This window comes from Arvicola amphibius, chromosome 4, assembly GCF_903992535.2.
Source record: "Arvicola amphibius chromosome 4, mArvAmp1.2, whole genome shotgun sequence".
NCBI lineage: Eukaryota > Metazoa > Chordata > Mammalia > Rodentia > Cricetidae > Arvicola > Arvicola amphibius.
Genome location: NC_052050.1, coordinates 118,601,332 through 118,619,269, shown reverse-complemented (window position 1 = coordinate 118,619,269; position 17,938 = coordinate 118,601,332).

Sequence of the window (17,938 nt, the reverse complement as noted above, 5' to 3'; positions counted from 1 at the left end):
ACACACCCCCAAACTTCTAAGGTAAAAGTCACTCTGTATTCTTTTTAAATCCCCAGGGTTTCAAATTTTATTGCCCCAAGACTCTGCACCACTGAGGCTCTTGTATAGACTAGTTATGTCCCTCTATGAAGAAACTCTTTAGTTCATTCTGCTTTGGAAGAGCCCAAGAGAGACCGTTCTTGTCTCTTTCCACTCCCCTTCTCCCCTCCTTGCTGGCTGGAGCCAAGGCTGTCAATCCCAGGCTGACACAAGGCAGACAAAGGTTCGTTTGTAAGGAACCGCCTTCCAGCACCTCCTCTCTCCTCCTTCGCCCAGACTACCCAGTGAGCTGGAGCCTTTAAGAAGATTCCTCTGCCAATAAGACTGAAGAGAAAGTAAAAGGTATGAAATTTTCTCTATGCAAACGTTTTAGATCAGTTATTCTTTTTCTAAACTGCTGTTGTGGATTGGAGTAGACATTCGGGTTTGCTGTGGAGGGGAAGCTGTGGAGACTGAGAAGTCCTCGGAGGAATGGTACATGCACTCTGAAAGAGATGAGTCCTGAGGTGAGGCGACAGAGTCTGATCAAAACAGGGAAGCAAATGTGGGACCTTGATGGGGAAAGTCATTTGACCAAATGCTCGGGAAAGAGACTGACCTTCATTTACTATGCAAACTAACTCTGCATCTAGTGCCCCCCCCCGCCGCCCCCATCAGAATTATGTGGGAGACAGAGTAGGTAAGACTGCTGCCAGTCCTGCACACGAAGTTAATTGCAGTGTCAAAGGAAGCAAATGGCTTTGCTTTGCGAAATTAGGATTCCTGAGAAGAAACGGGTCGCCACGTGCGACACAAAGAGGGAATTCATTGACCGCAACCATGGTGTTCTCACCACGGAAGGCAGCACAGAGCCTCGCTGGGGGTGGAGAGGACACTCTCTCCTCAGCACCTAGAAAAACACCTCTTTAAGATGTCTTGACTCAGTTTCTTGCACAGCCCCTGGGAACCTTTCCCCACTGTTGGGACTTTTCTCCTCTGGTGAGTTCTTGTGGTCAGAAAAAATTAAAATGATGCGAGATTGGGTACTAGTATCTTGTAGCACGCTCTGAGAAGTCTGAAAGCAGATGGCCTCAGGTGATTATGTAGACTGCTTTCCCAAGAGCGACGATGTCTTCAGGACCCAAGCTGCCATGTCCGCTACAAGGATTTCTGAGAGGCTTATCTACTACCTATGTCATTTCTGCTCTTTTGCATGTACTTTGAGATATTTCACTTCAGAATTTAATTGTTCGAGCACAACCCCCCTCTAAGACAGTTGATAAGAAAAGGAGAAAAATTTTCAAATATCTGTTTTATTTTTGTGGTTGTTGTTTTCAGTGCCCAAGAAAGCACAGCTAGGACAACAATTTTAATCTCTCCCAACTATCATTTTGAAATGTCCGGTGCCAAACCTTCGGGGCTGGAGCTGTGCCTTGGTTTTGCAGGCTTGCTTCTCTCCTGTTAGCTGTTGACAGACAGCTGAAAATGGACTGCTCTTTCAGCCTAATTCATCAACTCTGTTTTATTCCACTGCTCCGAACACTGTTCCCAGAACTGACATCAGCTGCCTGGAAGAACACAGCACTGCAACCATCTGAATGCTTCAACTACATCTCCCTGTTAGTTTTGGCCATTAGACGATTTCGTTTTTTCTTTTTGCAGCCCCATTTAACTCCAGCCATTCAAAAGCTTGCCAGAAACTCCCACAGAACTACACTTTGCAACCCCCTTCCAAACGACAGTGCAACGAGTTAGTGCTTACGTGGAAACAGCTTCTTTGCACTTCTGCATTCTCTGCAGTGATTGTTTTTCTAACAAAGTGTATGGCAGGTATATGCAAATTTCAAAGTATGCCAATATTGGGGTATGAGTGGCAGCATACAACTTTACGAAAAATATTAAGGTCATCATATTGAAGTTTTTAGAAAACGAGGGCATAACCAGTCTCAAAGGTTCTCCTGTTCCTTCAGACCAACAGGCTTTCGCTGGGCTTTCCTGCATGTTGAATGTTCTCTAGGGAGAATTCTAAGTGCATGTGTGTGACCTAAAAGAGAAAAACTGGAGAGCAGTTTTCTTCAAAATGGCCAGTCTTCTCACTCTGGCTGGGATGTGAAAAAGATAAAGTTTTGGTGGATTTCCAAGGATCATGGTTGGTGTTTCTTGGTTTAAAAAAAAAATGACAAGCGTGCCCGGGGAACAAAGCAGCCTGGACACTTTCCATTTGTTATGCAAGAAGTAAAGCTATTTATCTGAACTTAAGTGAAGGAGAAGGCTTCAGCTACAACATGAAATTTATAAAGTGTTAAAACATATTTTTAAAAAAAGCCTACCATAGGTGCTTGCCAGGCGTGGAAATTTCCATGGCTGTAGACTGAGCCTTGGCCAGAAGCACTAAGCTGTGCTCTGGCACAAATGTGAGGTGCACAGTATGGCAACATACCTGCTTTTCCAGAAATGTATTTGCTCAGTCCTTAAGTAAATGTTTCCATTTTTTTTCTGAGTCAAGCATTGAATAGAGTTCTGGAGTGATGTAAAAAACAGCATTGTTTTTAAACTTCAGTCCTTGCCTTCAGGCTGCTGGTGTCTCCTCTTCAAGCCACAGAGCCCCTCAGCTCTCCTCTTCCTCTTCTCTCCTTGCTCTACACTCTCTCCTGGTCAGGTGCATGGTGGTCACACCCTGCTTACTCTCACATTTCCACTTCCAACTTTGGCTTTTTAAGATCATATTCCTGAATTTTCAACATCCTCAGACAGTGTGGTGATTTGAAGGAAAATGGCCCCCGAAGAGAGTGGCATTAATGGGGGTGTGTTCTTATTGGAGGAAGTGTGTCTCTGTGGGGACGGGCTTTGAGGTGTCCTATGTTCAAGCTACTTCCACTTCTTGTTGCCTGCAAGAGTAGGACTCTCAGCTACCTCTCCAGCATCATGTCTGCCTGCCTGCCAAAATATCCCACCATGATGATAATGGACTGGACCTCTGAAACTGTAAGCGAGTCACCCCAATTAAGTGTTTTCCCTTATAAGAGTTGCCATGGTCATGGTGTCTCTTCACAGCAATAGAAGCGTCAACTAAGATAGAAGACTATACTCATTCCAAATTTAATTATCATCAAAGTATTGTTCTTGAAGTTCTATGTAATTGACTCCTTCCAGTTTAAATAAAGTGTGTGTGTGTGTGTGTGTGTGTGTGTGTGTGTGTGTGTACACCACAAGTATGATTTCCTAGAGTTGCATTGAGTTTTTTGATATGGGTGCTGGGAACTAAACTAGTGTCTTCTGTAAGACCAGAAAATGCTCTTAAGTGTGTAGGCATCTCTCTGGCACCTTTGTGTTCTTTATAAAAGATTTGTTTGTATGCGTGTGTGTAATAGAGACACTTGAAGGAGCAAATTTCAGTTAATATCAGATTCAATACAGGTGTCCCCAGCTTTCCATTCACTTATCCTTTGAACTTAGGTCGTCTACTTTTCTTGGGGACAGCTCTGGCTGTCCTGAAACTCGCTCTGTAGAATAGGCTGGCCTCGAATTTATAGAGGTCTCCTGCCTCTGTCTCCCAAGTGCTGGGATTAAAGGCATGCACCATCATTGCCTGATGTAGGAGGCCACTTGTTTGTTCCTGGCTTCTCAGTCCCAAAATCATCGCACAGAAACTGTATTAATTAAATCACTGCTTGGCCCATTAGCTCTAGCTTCTTATTGGCTAACTCTTAATTTAACCCATTTCTATTAAATTGTGTGGTCGCCACATGGCTATGACTTACCGACAAGGTTCTTGCAAGTCTGTTCTTGCCAGCGTCTACAAGGCATCTCCTTGACTCCGCCTTCTTTCTCCCAGCATTTAGTTTAGTTTTCTCCACCTAACTCTACTCTACCCTATCAAAGGCCAAGGCAGATTCTTTATTCATTAACAAATAAAAGCAACACATATACAGAAGGACTTCCCACATCAATTGCCTGGCTAAAACAATGGATTTTTTTAATGCTGTGCCATGGCAACACATGCCTCTGATCCCAACACTGAGGAGGCGGAGGCAGGTGGATCTCTGAGTTAGAGGCCAGACTTGTCTATAGAGTGAGTTTTGGGATAGCTAGAGCTACACAGAGAAACCCTACCTTGAAAATGCAAAAGAAAACAAAAACAAAAACAAAGAAATATCTGTGTTTTTTTCTAAAAGGGGTATGTGTGTGTGCACTCATGTGTACACATGCACTTACATTCCTATATACCACATATGATTAAAAGAGATGATCCCATTGTCTGATAGCTCAACAGTAATGAATGACAGATATGAAGAAGTAGAAGGAAGGCCTCAAGATTACCCTAAGAAGTTCACACGGTCTTTTAGACAAGATGGAACCTGGGTCTGGGGAGACGGCTTAGCAGGCTTACCAGGTAAGAGTAGTTACTGCACCTCCAAGCATGAGGACTTGAGTTTGCTTCCCCAGTACCCATCTAAAAAGACAGGCATGACTGCACACTTGTAACTGCAGAGCTGTTGTGGCAAGGAGCTGGACAGAGGGAGAAAGATGGGAGACAGGAGGATTGCTGGAGCCTGGTAGCTGCTGGCCACAAACAGCAGACTCCTGGTTCAGTAAGAGACACTGTCTTGAGAAGGCAATCCCGAGGGTGGTGGGACAGAGTGTCTAATGTCCTCCTCTGGCCCCTGGTCATGTACCCAGGTGCATGCACACACATACAAGCGGGAGATAATGCGAAACTTCCACGGACATTTGCCCAAGATAAAATGTGGTTTTAGAGAATCACTCTTTCAAAAACTGTGAGCCAAGCACTGCTTTATCTACAGATATGAGACAGTAAAGAAAATAAACTCTTTAGGCTGGAGAGATGCCTCAGCAGGTAGGAGTAACTGAGTTAACGAGCTCTCTTACAGCTTTTGGTTTGCGGGGAATAACAAATATAAATTATATCTATAATGTACAGCTTGTATTATTCAACACTGAGAGTCCACAGTTAGAGAACTGAGATGTTATTTTATTGCAAGAAAATTTCCTAGACATTGTGCAACTTCAAATGGGTGAGATGGGTTATTTTCTTTTTTAATCTCTCTCTCTCTCTCTCTCTCTCTCTCTCTCTCTCTCTCTCTCTCTCCTTTTCTTTCTTTATCCATTTATTTATTTTTACTTCCCAACTACGCTCTCCCCCATTCTCTCCTCCCAGTAACCCCAACTTCCCACAATCCACTCCTCCCCCATTCATTTCTCTTTAGAAATGAGCAGGCCTCCCATGGTTATCAACCAGCCACGGCATGTGAAGTTGCAGTAAGACTAGGTACCTCCTCTCCTGTTAAGGCCGGAGGAGGCAACCCGATAGGAGAAAAGGGTCCTAAAAGCAGGCACCTGAGTCAGAGACAGGCCCTGCTCCTACTGTTAGGAGTCCCACAAGAAGACCAAGCTACACAGCAATAGCGTGCGCAGAGGGCCTAGGTGAGAAGGAAAATTTCTATCTAAGTCTAAATGATCAAAATGAATGGTAAGATCTGGATGTGGTTAATATTCGCCCATAAGCTCAGTACTTGGGGAGCAGAGGCAGAAGGGTGATGAGAGCTCAAGGCAGGTTGGGCTGTATTGCAAGGGTTGAGCCTGAGAGTCTGAGTTCTGTGTGCTAGAGCCAGCAAGGCGGAAGGAAAGAACTGCCTCCAACTCCCACATGTTCTGCTCAGAGCTCCACTCACACGCACACCCCCTCTCCCTGCTAACACACAATAAATAAATAAATAAATAAATAAATAAATAAATAAATAAATAAATGTAAGAATGCAAAAATTTAAAATTTATGTGTTTATCACAATAGTCAATGATAGCAATAACATTTGGACTTTAATCTCAATAGATTTCTGTCAAAAGGTTGGCTGCAGATGGAAGGTGGGTGAGCGGGCTAGAGAGGAAACGCATCTCTCTTATTTAACTAATGCATTTGAAGAATTTTTTTTTTTTAGACAGAATCTCACTGTATAGTCCTGACTGGCCTGGATTTTGCTATGTAGACCAGTCTGGCCTTGAACTTCATCTGCCTACCTTTGTCTCCCAAGTGCTGGGATTAAAAGTGAGCACTACAATACCCAGAATGAGCTTCCTAATATTTTACTATGAAACTATGTTCTCATTTATAGCCACCATGCTCCTCCTCCTCCTCCTCTTTCCCGTGCTCCCTCCTCCTCTTCTCTTTCCTCTGTTTCTTTTCTTAGCTACTTTTGTTCCTGGACATACCTTATGACTGTTCAAACTTTCCTTCCTTTAGATTGTTTTTATTAGAACCCAACCGATTTTTTTTTTAATTTTTAGTTTAGTTTTTTGAGAGGGTTTCTCTGTGCATCCCTGGCTGTTCTAGAACTCACTTTGTAGGCTGACCTTGAACTCACAGAGATCTGCTTGCCTCTGCCTCCCAAGTGCTGGGATTAAAGGCATGCGCCCCCACCGCCCAGGTCCCAATTGACCTTTTATTTTAATTAGCTAAACCTATTTGATTTGTTATACATTTTTAATTAAAATAGAATCGCCTCATTTTCCCCCTTCCCTTTTCTCCCTCTAACCCCTCCCATGTCTTGCCCCACTCCCAATTGATAGCATCTTTTTCTTTGACTATTATTGCTACATGTGAGAAGGGGAACTAGCCTGTTCCAGAGACAAGCCTGCTTTTGGTTATCCAATACAGAGTGAAGCGTCCTGAAACCACATACACACAAACAGCAAAAACAGGTGTGTGCATGTTCACGCTCATTTCTGCAGTCAAATGCTCTCCCACTGACCTATGCCCCAGTGTCATGTCCATTTGGTTTTCACTAAAGACAAACTTCAACATCACATCTTCCTTTACATTTTGTGCACGTGCACGTGTATGCATGTAGTGTGTGTGTGGTGTGTGTGTGTGTTCCACATGGACTTCCAAGGATAACTTATAGGAGCCAATTCTTCCCTTGTACCATATGTGCATCCTGGGGACAGAACTCAGGCCAGGTTGTCTATCCCCAGGAAAGAAATGACAGCAAGTGTCCTTACCCACTGAGCCATCTCACCAGCCCGGATCTGCATCTTATACAGAGCTTTCTATGATCTGTCACACACCCACCTCACAGATAGCTCCCTTGCTCTGTGTTTCTGTAACTCTCATATTTAATTTGTACTCCAAGAGCTGTGAACTTAACTAAGTAATGTCTCGTTATTATCAACACTCAACCCCTCACTGAGTGGAGATACTGGTAAAGGCTACCTTATTAATTTTATTTTTATTTTCTTGAACTCATCTGATATTCTTGGTTCTCCCAACAGAATATAAAGGAAACACTAAAATGTCGGTTAGGTTAAACAAAATAAACTAGCTTGCCTCTCTTTTCCTTCCTCTGACATAATTATCCAGGAACTGTATTAATGGGTCCATCCTGTGACTTTCCCCATTCTCAGTGTTGGTGGTACTGCCTGTGAACAGCCTCGCTAGCTTGTTCTTGATCTGGGAAGCTGCAGTTACCTGACAAAGATATAAAAATCAGGTCTTTGAGAAAATAATCCCAGGTTATATTTCAGCAGCTTTATTTTATCTAGAACAAAAAAAAGAAAAGGATTTTGCCAGAAGTAAAAAGAGTAGCCTGCATGGCTCATTGTGCAGACTTTATTGGCTCTTATTTATATTTGGGATACATCCACTAATCATATGCAAGTGACAGGAACCGGAGGAACCATACCTCAATTATGCGAGAATAATAGACAAAGCACTACTTTGATAATTTAGCTTAAATATTGAAATTCAGGAGGAATACAGCTGATGTTTAGAATCTGTAAGATGTGGGTGTCCCCTTGGCATTTCCCTAAAGATGGGTGAATATCGTGGGAAAACTGTGGAGTAGCAGAAACCAGATTTACCTGTTCCACAAAAACAATACAAAATAAAACCAAAACAAAGCGGGGGGGGGGCGGCATATGAAACAAACATCTGTGGAGATAATAGGTGTTGAGTCAGGAAAGCTACTGATCCTTTAGTCAAAAGAAGAGAGCCCTAAAATGTCCCCCACCTCTTCCTTAAGACAGGTCCTAGGCTGCAGCTCCGGGAAAGAAAACTCAAGAGCCCTGAACTTAGAGTCAGGAAAACCATCCATAGGGGCTATAGATCATACACCAGAATACCAAACACAAGACAGGGGCCCAGAGAGAAAACTCTGGGGGTCTTCAAAGAGCACCACCTAGATGTTGGCAAAAAACTGATCAGTGTATTCACATGAGAAAACTTTCCAAGGTCAAAGGCGAAAATCTAGAAGGATTAGGAAATAGGGCAGCTGGCTACTCACATAAGGTTAAGAATAATCAAGGCAACATTGAAAAAATATTAATAGTTCATTAGGCATTGAGATGAACACTTGGGAAGATTTGTCCTCAATGAAGAATAATTATCTTCAGAGTGAACACTGCCCTAAGGTCATCTAACAACCATAAGTAAGACCTAAGATAGTAGAATTCTTTCCAAATATTTCAGCTACTTCCCAGAACAAAGCATAGGGATAGTTTTAAGAATATAAAAATATATATCATCCAAGTAGTCTTCGATGTTCGACATTCAGCGGACGACTACTAAGCATGCAAAGAAGCAAGACACCTGGGCTGGAAAGCAGAACAGCGGCAGAGTGTTTGCCCAGTGTTCGTTAGGCCTTGGGTTCAAACCCCAGCACCACCACCTGAGGAACTGTAACTCACAAGAGAACAATCGACCAACTGAAATCCAAACAGAACAGATTAAAAAAAAACACCAGGATTAGTCGACAAGATGTTAAATGTGCCCTTTTAAAGTACTGAAAAAAAGTCTGTCCACCTGTTAAACCACAGTCAGTAGATATATCTTTCAAAACCAAAGGTAAAACGGAAACATTTTCAGATACACACAAATCGAAAGAATCAATAGCAAAGTTGATCCTACTGGAAGATGAAAAGGTGCGCTTCGTGCAGCCCAACTCTACCAGGTAGAACTATGGGTCTCATAAGGAACAGAAAGCACCAGCAACTGAAATGACTGCATGAATAAGTGTATTCTTTTCTCATTAATCAAATTCTTAAAAAAGAAGAAAAATATATACTGCAGTGCTTATAGCACCCACATGAATAAGAGGTCTAAATACACACGAGAAGGCCAGGCCACGCCATGGAGGCACAGTGACAATGATGTCAGCCGCATGGAAAGGACCTTGTTCCCTTCATAGACACACCAATGTCAGCGACTCCTGGGTTACCTTCCCTCTGTGAGAAATCCCGTCAGCAGAGAGGCTCTTACGGCCTGGTGAGAACGGGTAGGAAAGGTGGAACCATGCCCCCACCGTAGTCTCCAAGCCTAGCACAGGGTGCCGCCCTGCAATCAGTAGGGAACCCCCAGCTCAGCTTTACCCCAAAGAGTAAAGGAAGGAATTCGGCTTTTCCTGGTCCTACCATGGGAGCTGCCTTCTGTCTTTCTTGCTCAGAACACTAACAGGGAAAGTATGCACTAGTTCCCAGGGAGCCATACAAAACAAAGCAACACGGAGTCGTTAATCACAGAGCAGGAGAGAGAAACCCAGAGCACACTTCGTAGGGGAAGGCAAGAGCTAGACCATGTATATAACCTTGCATCTGTTCTTAGGGCGATCGATGGACTGGCTTTGGCTATGCTTGTCTTTGAGGAGTGACCGGGCCAAGCACATATTACATTCACAGCTACGAAGAAAACGTTGAAATTTAACCATGAGCACATCACTGTGGCTTTTGTCCTCAGCCAAACACGGAATAAATAGGTAAAATGATCCAGCAGCCAGCTTTTCCTTGGAGACAGGGAGAGTTAGGCCACACATCCAACCTGCTACCTTCCCTGAGAGGTAATTGCTTGGTCGCTTGGCTCCTATCTCACCTGTCTTGAAGCACTGGTAAACAGACAGCGTAGAGCAAAGACAGTTGTTGGGACTAGCACAAAGGTAGAGCACTCACAAGTGAAGTTCTTTTTTTTTTTTTTCGAGATAGGGTCTCTCTGCAGCTTTAGAGCCTGTCCTGGAACTAGCTCTTGTAGACCAGGCTGGTCTCAAACTCAAAGAGATCCGCCTGCCTCTGCCTCCCGAGTGCTGGGATTAAAGGCGTGCGCCACCACCGCCCGGCAACAAGTGAAGTTCTTTTGCTGTGCAACTGGGAAAGGCGATAGGGGTTCTTTCATTTGTTTAAATCGAATGTGCAGATATCCATATCCATATTCATACGCATATCTGTAACAATGAGGGGCCTGCTCGTTGGGGTTTCCGTTCCACCCAGTACCCCACAGCCAGCAAGCCCCAAAGAAAATCACACAGAGATCTCCGTAAATTATAAAACTGATTGGCCCATTAGCTCAGGCTTCTTATTAGCTTTTGTAGCTTATATTAACCCATTATTCTTATCTATGTTAGCCATATGGCTCTTGGTACCTTTCAGTCAGGAAATTATATCTTGCTTCTCTGTGGTCTGGGCTGGAATGGGAGGAATGGGCTTCCTCCTTTCCAGCATTCTCCTGTTCTCATAGCCCCACCTCTATTTTCTGTCTGGTTGACCCGCCTATACTTCCTGCCTGGCCAATCAGCATTTTACTAAAATACATGATTGACAGAATACAGACAATTCTCCTACATCACATATCAATAAAAATGAAAAATAAAGAAACAGAATCCATACTTAAGAACAAGATGAAAAACTAGAAATTGATCATAATAACAGGGAGGGAGATATATGAATGACTTGACAGAGAATTTAAAATAGCCATCAGAGGGCTGGAGATTTAATTCAGAAGCAGCCGAGAGTACGTGATGCAGAGGACCAGAATTCATATCCAAGTACCCACATAGGCGGCACATGGTCTCCTGTAATTTCAGTTCCAGATGGTGCAACACCCTATGCTGGCTTTCACAGGCATCCTCACAAACACACACACACACACTCACACACTCACACACACATACACACACACTCACACATACACACACACACTCACATACACACACATACACACTCACACTCACACACTCACACACACACATACACACACAAAACAAAACCTTCTTGGGGAGTAGATTTTATGTTAAATATTCTTAACATAATAAAAAAGAATGAACATTTGAAATAGAAAGCTACAAATAATTAAACATGGAAGAATGGAGAAATATTTTCATGAATCTAATGATCCAATATTATAAGGGTCAATGCAATTCCAACAAAAATTCCACCAGGCTGTTTCTGCAGAAATTGGCAAGTAGATTCATGCACAAATACAAAGGACCTAGCCTTGCCAAAAAAAAAAGATGAACAAGAAAATCGAAACCAAAACAAAACAAAAAAAGGTTATTAAAAACATGGTTGCAGGACTTACTGTACCTAATTTAAAGAATTGCTACAAAGTGACAGGAATTAAAACTTTAGTTTGGAATAAAAACACAGAAGCAGATGAATTGGAAAAAAATGGACATGGAAAGAGGCTCACAGCTATGATGAAGCTGGGATTGAGCTAGTAAGCTGCCTTCCTCTGAGGCTCTCCTTCAGTTCCCGCCTGCAGTTTGAGCTCTGACTTGGTACTAACAAATATCAGTACCTTTGACAAAGGCAAAGGAGATTTGATGGGGGAAAAAAGGCAACCTTTTAAATGCACGGTACAGAAATTATTAAGCAACTACATTAGGAAGAACTTGAATTCATATGAGGCATATGAATGACCTGCATACAATGAACTAACGGGCCATGGAACCAAACATAAAACCTAGAACTAGAAAGCTTGTAGAAAACATAGGAGAAAACCATTGTGAACTTTGGAAAGACAATGGTTTCTTAGATTTAAAAAAAAAATCCATAAAAGAACAAAATACTAAATTATACTTCACTGATTTTGAGAACTTCTGTTCTTTAGAAACCATTGCTAAGATTACATTGAAAGGCAGAGACAAAAGCAATTATATCTAATAAGGAATTTATATCCAATATTGAGATATCTTCTTGATGGATTTTTCCTGTGAGTAATATGAAATATCCTTCTTTGTCTCTTTTGATGATTTTAGTTTGAAGTCTATTTTGTTAGGTATTAGGATAGCTACACCAGCTTGTTTCTTAGGTCCATTTGATTGGGATTTTTTTTCCCAACCTTTTACTCTGAGATGATATCTGTCTTTGAGGTTGAGGTGTATTTCTTATCTGCAGAAGAAGGATGGATTCTGTTTTCGTATCCAGTCTGTTAGCCTGTGCCTTTAAGAACTCTCAAAATTTGACAAAATCAGTCCTGGTTTGCTTTCTTTTGCTGTGGCGAGCACCATCACCAGAAGCAGCTCAGGCAGGAAAGGGTTTATTTCATCTACATAGCAGTTCATCCCTGAGGGAAGCCAGGGCACGTGCTAGCAGGGCAGAAAGCTGCAAGCAGGAACTGAAGCAGACCCTCTGAGAAATGCTGCTTATTGGCTTGCCCGAGCCCCACAGTGAGCTGTCACCCCGAACCTTCTGCAGGGGAAGGTTACTGCCTACAATGGGCTGGGTCCTCACATCAATTAGCCATCAAGAAAATGTCACACAGATGTACGTCCGGGCCAATCTAGAGGAGGCATTTGCTGAACTGAGGCTCCCTCCCAGGTGACTCTGGTTTATATCACATTGCCTAACAAATCAGTATGATAAGCAACCCAGTTATCTTTTTCTTTTTCTTTTCTTTTTTTTTTTTTGGTTTTTCGAGACAGGGTTTCTCTGTGGCTTTGGAGCCTGTCCTGGAACTAGCTCTTGTAGACCAGGCTGGTCTCGAACTCACAGAGATCCGCCTGCCTCTGCCTCCCGAGTGCTGGGATTAAAGGCGTGCGCCACCATCGCCCGGCTCAGTTATCTTTTTCTATTTATTTATTTTTTCTGTGTCCTCCTTTCTTTCTATTCTTCCTTTTTTTTGTTCCTATACTTTGTTAAAAATCAAAGGATTGAAAAACTATGTAAAAAATGTTTTAGCATACTTTTTTATAAGACAGGATTTTACTGTTTTTTGCTTGGACTAGAATTTGCTGTGTAGCGCACATACGCTAGCCTTAATAATGTATTGATTCATCTATCTTAGACTTCCTAGTATTGCGATTACAGGCATGCACAACCATGCCCAGTCACAATCCAATGATTTTTTTTAGACGAGGAGCAGAATTGAAATGTAATTTGTTTTGTTTTTCAAGACAGGGTTTCTCTATGTAATAGCTACCTCTAGTTGTCCTGGAATTCCCTCTGTAGACCAGGCTGGCCTCAAACCCAGAGATCCTCCTACCTCTGCTTCCCAAGTGCTGGGATTAACGGCATGTGCTACCACCATCCTGAAACGTAATTTTTATAATCACATTTATTTATTTATTTATTGTTTTTTTTCGAGACAGGGTTTCCCTGTAGTTTCTAGAGCCTGTCCTGGAACTAGCTCTTGTAGACCAGGCTGGCCTCGAACTCAGAGATCCGCCTGCCTCTGCCTCCCGAGTCTTAGGATTAAAGGCGTGCGCCACCACTGCCCGGTTTATAATCACATTTATTGATTTATATTAGGGTGGGGCCATTAGAGCACAACACGCAATAGCCAGTTCTCTCCTTCCACTAGGTAGGTCCCAAGGACTGAACTTAGATCATCAGGCTTGGTGACGCGCACTTTTATCTGCTGAGGCATCGTACCAGCCCCGGAACATACACTTCACCAAAGAAAACACACCAGAAAAAAAAAATTACTGCATGGAAAGAGACTCAACATCAGCAATTGCCGAGGGAGTCTGCTTGTTTGTTCCCAGCCACTTAGACCCGAAATAACTGCACAGAAACTGTATTAATTAAATCATTGCTTGGCCCATTAGCTCTAGCTTCTTATTGGCTGACTCTTACATCTTAATTTAACCCATTTCAGTTAATTTGTATGGCCACGTGGCTGAGGCTTACCAGCAAGGTTCTGGCTCATCTGTCCTTGGTGGCTACATGGTGTCCCTGACTCGGCCTTCTTTCTCCCAGCATTCAGTATAGTTTTCCCTGCCTAACTCTGTCCTGCCCTGCTATAGGCTCAAAGCAGTTTCTTTAGTCATTAACCAATAAAAGCAACACATATAGCAGGACTTTCCACATCAAACAATGAATAAGAAATGGCAATAAAAACCAATGAGAAACCATTATATATGCATTAAAATACCCAAGATGTAAAAAGTGATCAAGAGTCAAAGACTGTGTAGAAACCGCACAGCCGGTAGGAATATGAAATGGCATAACCACTTTGCTTAAAACAATTTGATAGCTTATTTAAAAGTAAAAATACACTAGGACTGGGGCACTTGGTGCTCTTGCACATGTATGGTGGTTCACAACCATCCATAAACACAGATCCAGGGCATCCAACAGGCATGCACATGGTACACATACAGGCAGACAAGCAAAACATACACATAAAGTAAATTTGAGAAAAAAAAAAAAACCAAGCTGGATGGTTCCCGAGGAATGATACCACGGTTGACCTCTGACCTCCACCGTCCAGCCCAGCCAGCTATTCCACATGTACATGTTTGCCCAAGAGTAATAAATGTCCTGATCGTACAAAGACTTGCACAGAAGTGTTCCTTTATTGTAACTATCCCAAATTGAAAAATGACCCAAATGTTCATTAACAGACAAGTGGATAGACAATTTATGGGATATACAAGTGGACTACTTAGCAAAAAATCATCTAAACCTCAAAACGACTGTACTGAAGTAGCCCACACAAAAGGTTGTGTGCTTTCACATATATTTTATATAAAATTCTAGAATATTAATATTATCTATGGCTTCAGAAAGCAAATCAGTGGTTGCTGAATGGAATAGGTAACAAGGAGGGGAGGGATGGACAATAAAAGGGTGTGAGGAATAAGGAAATTATATGAATAATGTCTTGATTGTAGTGATGGCTTCACGGGAAAAAAAACACACCCAAATTTAACAAGCTGTATGTTTGACGTATTTGCAGTTTATCGTATGTCAATTTCACTTTTTAAAAAAAGCCGTAAAAAAGAAATCTTTACCCAATGAGTGGAGCCTGTTAGTTCTACACAAGTAAAGATTGACGGCTGTGATTTTCCTACCACATAGCAAAGGTTCACCATCTGGTGGTTCCAGTCTTCTTGAAAGGCAAAAAGTGTCAGGGGACAGGTAGCATGGGAAACCCTTCTGTCTATGTGTTGCTTTTATTGGCTAATGAATAAAGAAGCTGCTTTGGCCTGTGATAGGGCAGAGTAGAGCAGGGGGGGGGGACCCACACTAAATTGAATGCTGGGAGAAAGAAGGCGGAGTCAGGGAGACGCTCTGTAGCCCAGCCAGAGACAGACGCTGGATGAAACTTTATCCAGTAAGCCACAGCCATGTGGTGATACACAGACTAATGGAGATGGGTTAGTTTACGATATAAGAGTTAGCCAGAAATACACTTTATTGCAATTAATATTCCTGTGCGATTATTTTCGGTCTTTGGGGCCAGGAAATGAACAAGTGGCCTCTGCCAACAGTATGTGGTTTTGTTTCTGAAGAAACACATCTGGTTGGTGTTAAGGAAGTAGCTGAGAACAAGAATGCCTCACAGCATTAATGTCTTCACCCTAGGAATACTGCTGGTGTAACGGCGCACGCGCAACGCCAGCACTTATCTGGAGGAGGCAGGAGGAGCAGGGCTTCAAGCCCCTACATCCTAGCCAGCGTGCGCTAATTGAGACTCTATTTCAAAACGCAAACTAACAAAGCGAAAAGAAAAAAATAAGTATGAATTATAGTCTACAATCTGGGAAAAGTTCATTTTAAGGTTATCGTGTATGTATGCATATATATCATACATAAATACTAGATTGTGATACACTGTAAAACTAATGTTTTGTTCTACTAAATCAGAGACTATATATATATATATATATATATATATATATATATATACCTCATTTTTGTCATTTCTTTTAGTAATGTTTATAGATAAGAATTAGGTATGCCCAATTTAAAAAAATTATAAGCTGGGTCAAAGATGATAAACTCAAATGAGAATATGAAATAAAACTTGAAATTTTTAGGAATATGATGAAATATCTTTCTTCTCTAAACTTAAAATATCAGACTTTATTCAACATTTCATATTTTACCTAAGATGAGTCACTCGTAAGCTGTCCCTGGTCATGGGAGGTCTCAGAGTTGAATTTCCTTTCAGTACTATTGTTTCCTTTCAAAGTGCAAGACTCAGAAAAAAAACAGACACATGTCCACTCTTGACCTGTGTGTGTGTGTGTGTGTGCGTGTGTGTGTGCGTGTGCATGTGTGTGTAAATGACTATAGATGGTGAGACCATAAGGGGAGCATAAGAGAGGAAAAAGAAGTCAGAAGGAAGGGGGAGGGGAAAAAAGAAGGAAAAAAACGATATAAAAGCAGAAAGGGGACTCAGGAAGAAGAGTGCAGGAGTTGGGGGGATGGAAGTGTACTGGGGGACCCGGATGGGAGCAGGAGGCCACAAAGCAAGTGAGTATGAAAATATCACATTGAAACCAACTGCTCTGTATCTTAATTAAAAACAGTTTTTTAATTTTTATTTGACTTAGTAGTAAAAAAAAAAACAGTGGATATCTTTAATTATTAAAATTTGCGCGTGACTAAATCCCTCCTGTTCAAGACCCTGGGATTGTTCTCACAGTCCATTCAGTGAAATCACTCTAAGATTCATATATTCTTTCCTACTTGTTCTTTTGTCTCGCCAAGTTATCATATTTTTATTTTGTAGAAGAGACTCATGGACAGTACTGCATCATAGTCTAAAATGTTTCTTTGTCCTTCCTTCTTTTTGTTTATTCTTTGTGTCTTTCGCTTCTCTGTCCCCTTCACTTCCCGGTCCCTTCATATCCACCCTCTGCCCTTGCAACCTGCCCCCAAATAAAAAATAATAATACAATTTAAGAGAAAAAAGAAAAAGAAAAAAATCAGCCTTGTCAGGGAAGTTGTAGTGTGACCCAGTGAGTCACGCAGTAAACTCTCCGTCCACATAACTTTACTTACAAGTGTTTATTGCAAAGAGCCATTGGTCTGGTTCGAGGCCTCTGGTTTCTGCTACACTGTTGATGCTGGGCCCTCAATGGGACTCCTCTTGGTTATCCTGATGTTTCCTTGTGTTGTGGAGCTCCTGCAGCTCTGGTTCTGCGGGGCCGGACCCTCGCGTGCTCCAGCAGATCACAGATGCGTGGATGCTGGCGTGAGCGGAGTAGTTGCGGGGGTTGGTCAGCCCGCCAGCAGTCCCTGGTCCTCACCACCAGGGTGCGCTCTCCAGCATTGCCCTGGGGAGTTAATCCCTTACAGCACTGAGCAAGGGGCAGGGGCAGTTCCCCTGTCCTCAGGGTCAGATCTCCCACACCTGCAGCTTCAGGGTCAGCTCTACTGTGCTGCCTGGGCTGTGGCATAGGGGCCACTCTCCTGAGTGCTGTGCCCTGCCGAGGGGCAGGGACAGTGCTTCCATTGGTCTTATGACCTCAGGGCCGGTTCTCCCAGTTGCCCCAGGCGTTGATTGGTCAGGATGGGGGTGTGGGGGGGAAGGGGGAATGATGGCACAAGCCTTTAATCCCAGCACTGGGGAGACAAGCCGATCTATGAGTTTGAGGACAGCCTTATCTACAAAGTAATTTCCAAGACAGTCAGGGCTACACAGAGAAACCCTGTCTCAAATTAAGTAAGTAAATAAGTAAGTAAGTAAGTAAGTAAATAAATAAATAAATAAATAAAATTCTTGAAGTGCAAGCTCTACTCCCTCCAGGACTAACACAGAGGAGACTGATTACAAACATGGCGAATAGTCTAGTCCTGTATGACCACGATTAATTTATCTCCTGGGGTACCACACTTGTTTTGTTCAGACGGAGACTGATGGGTAGAAGGTAAGGAAGATTATTTTACAATAAGTGCAGTGTTAGAA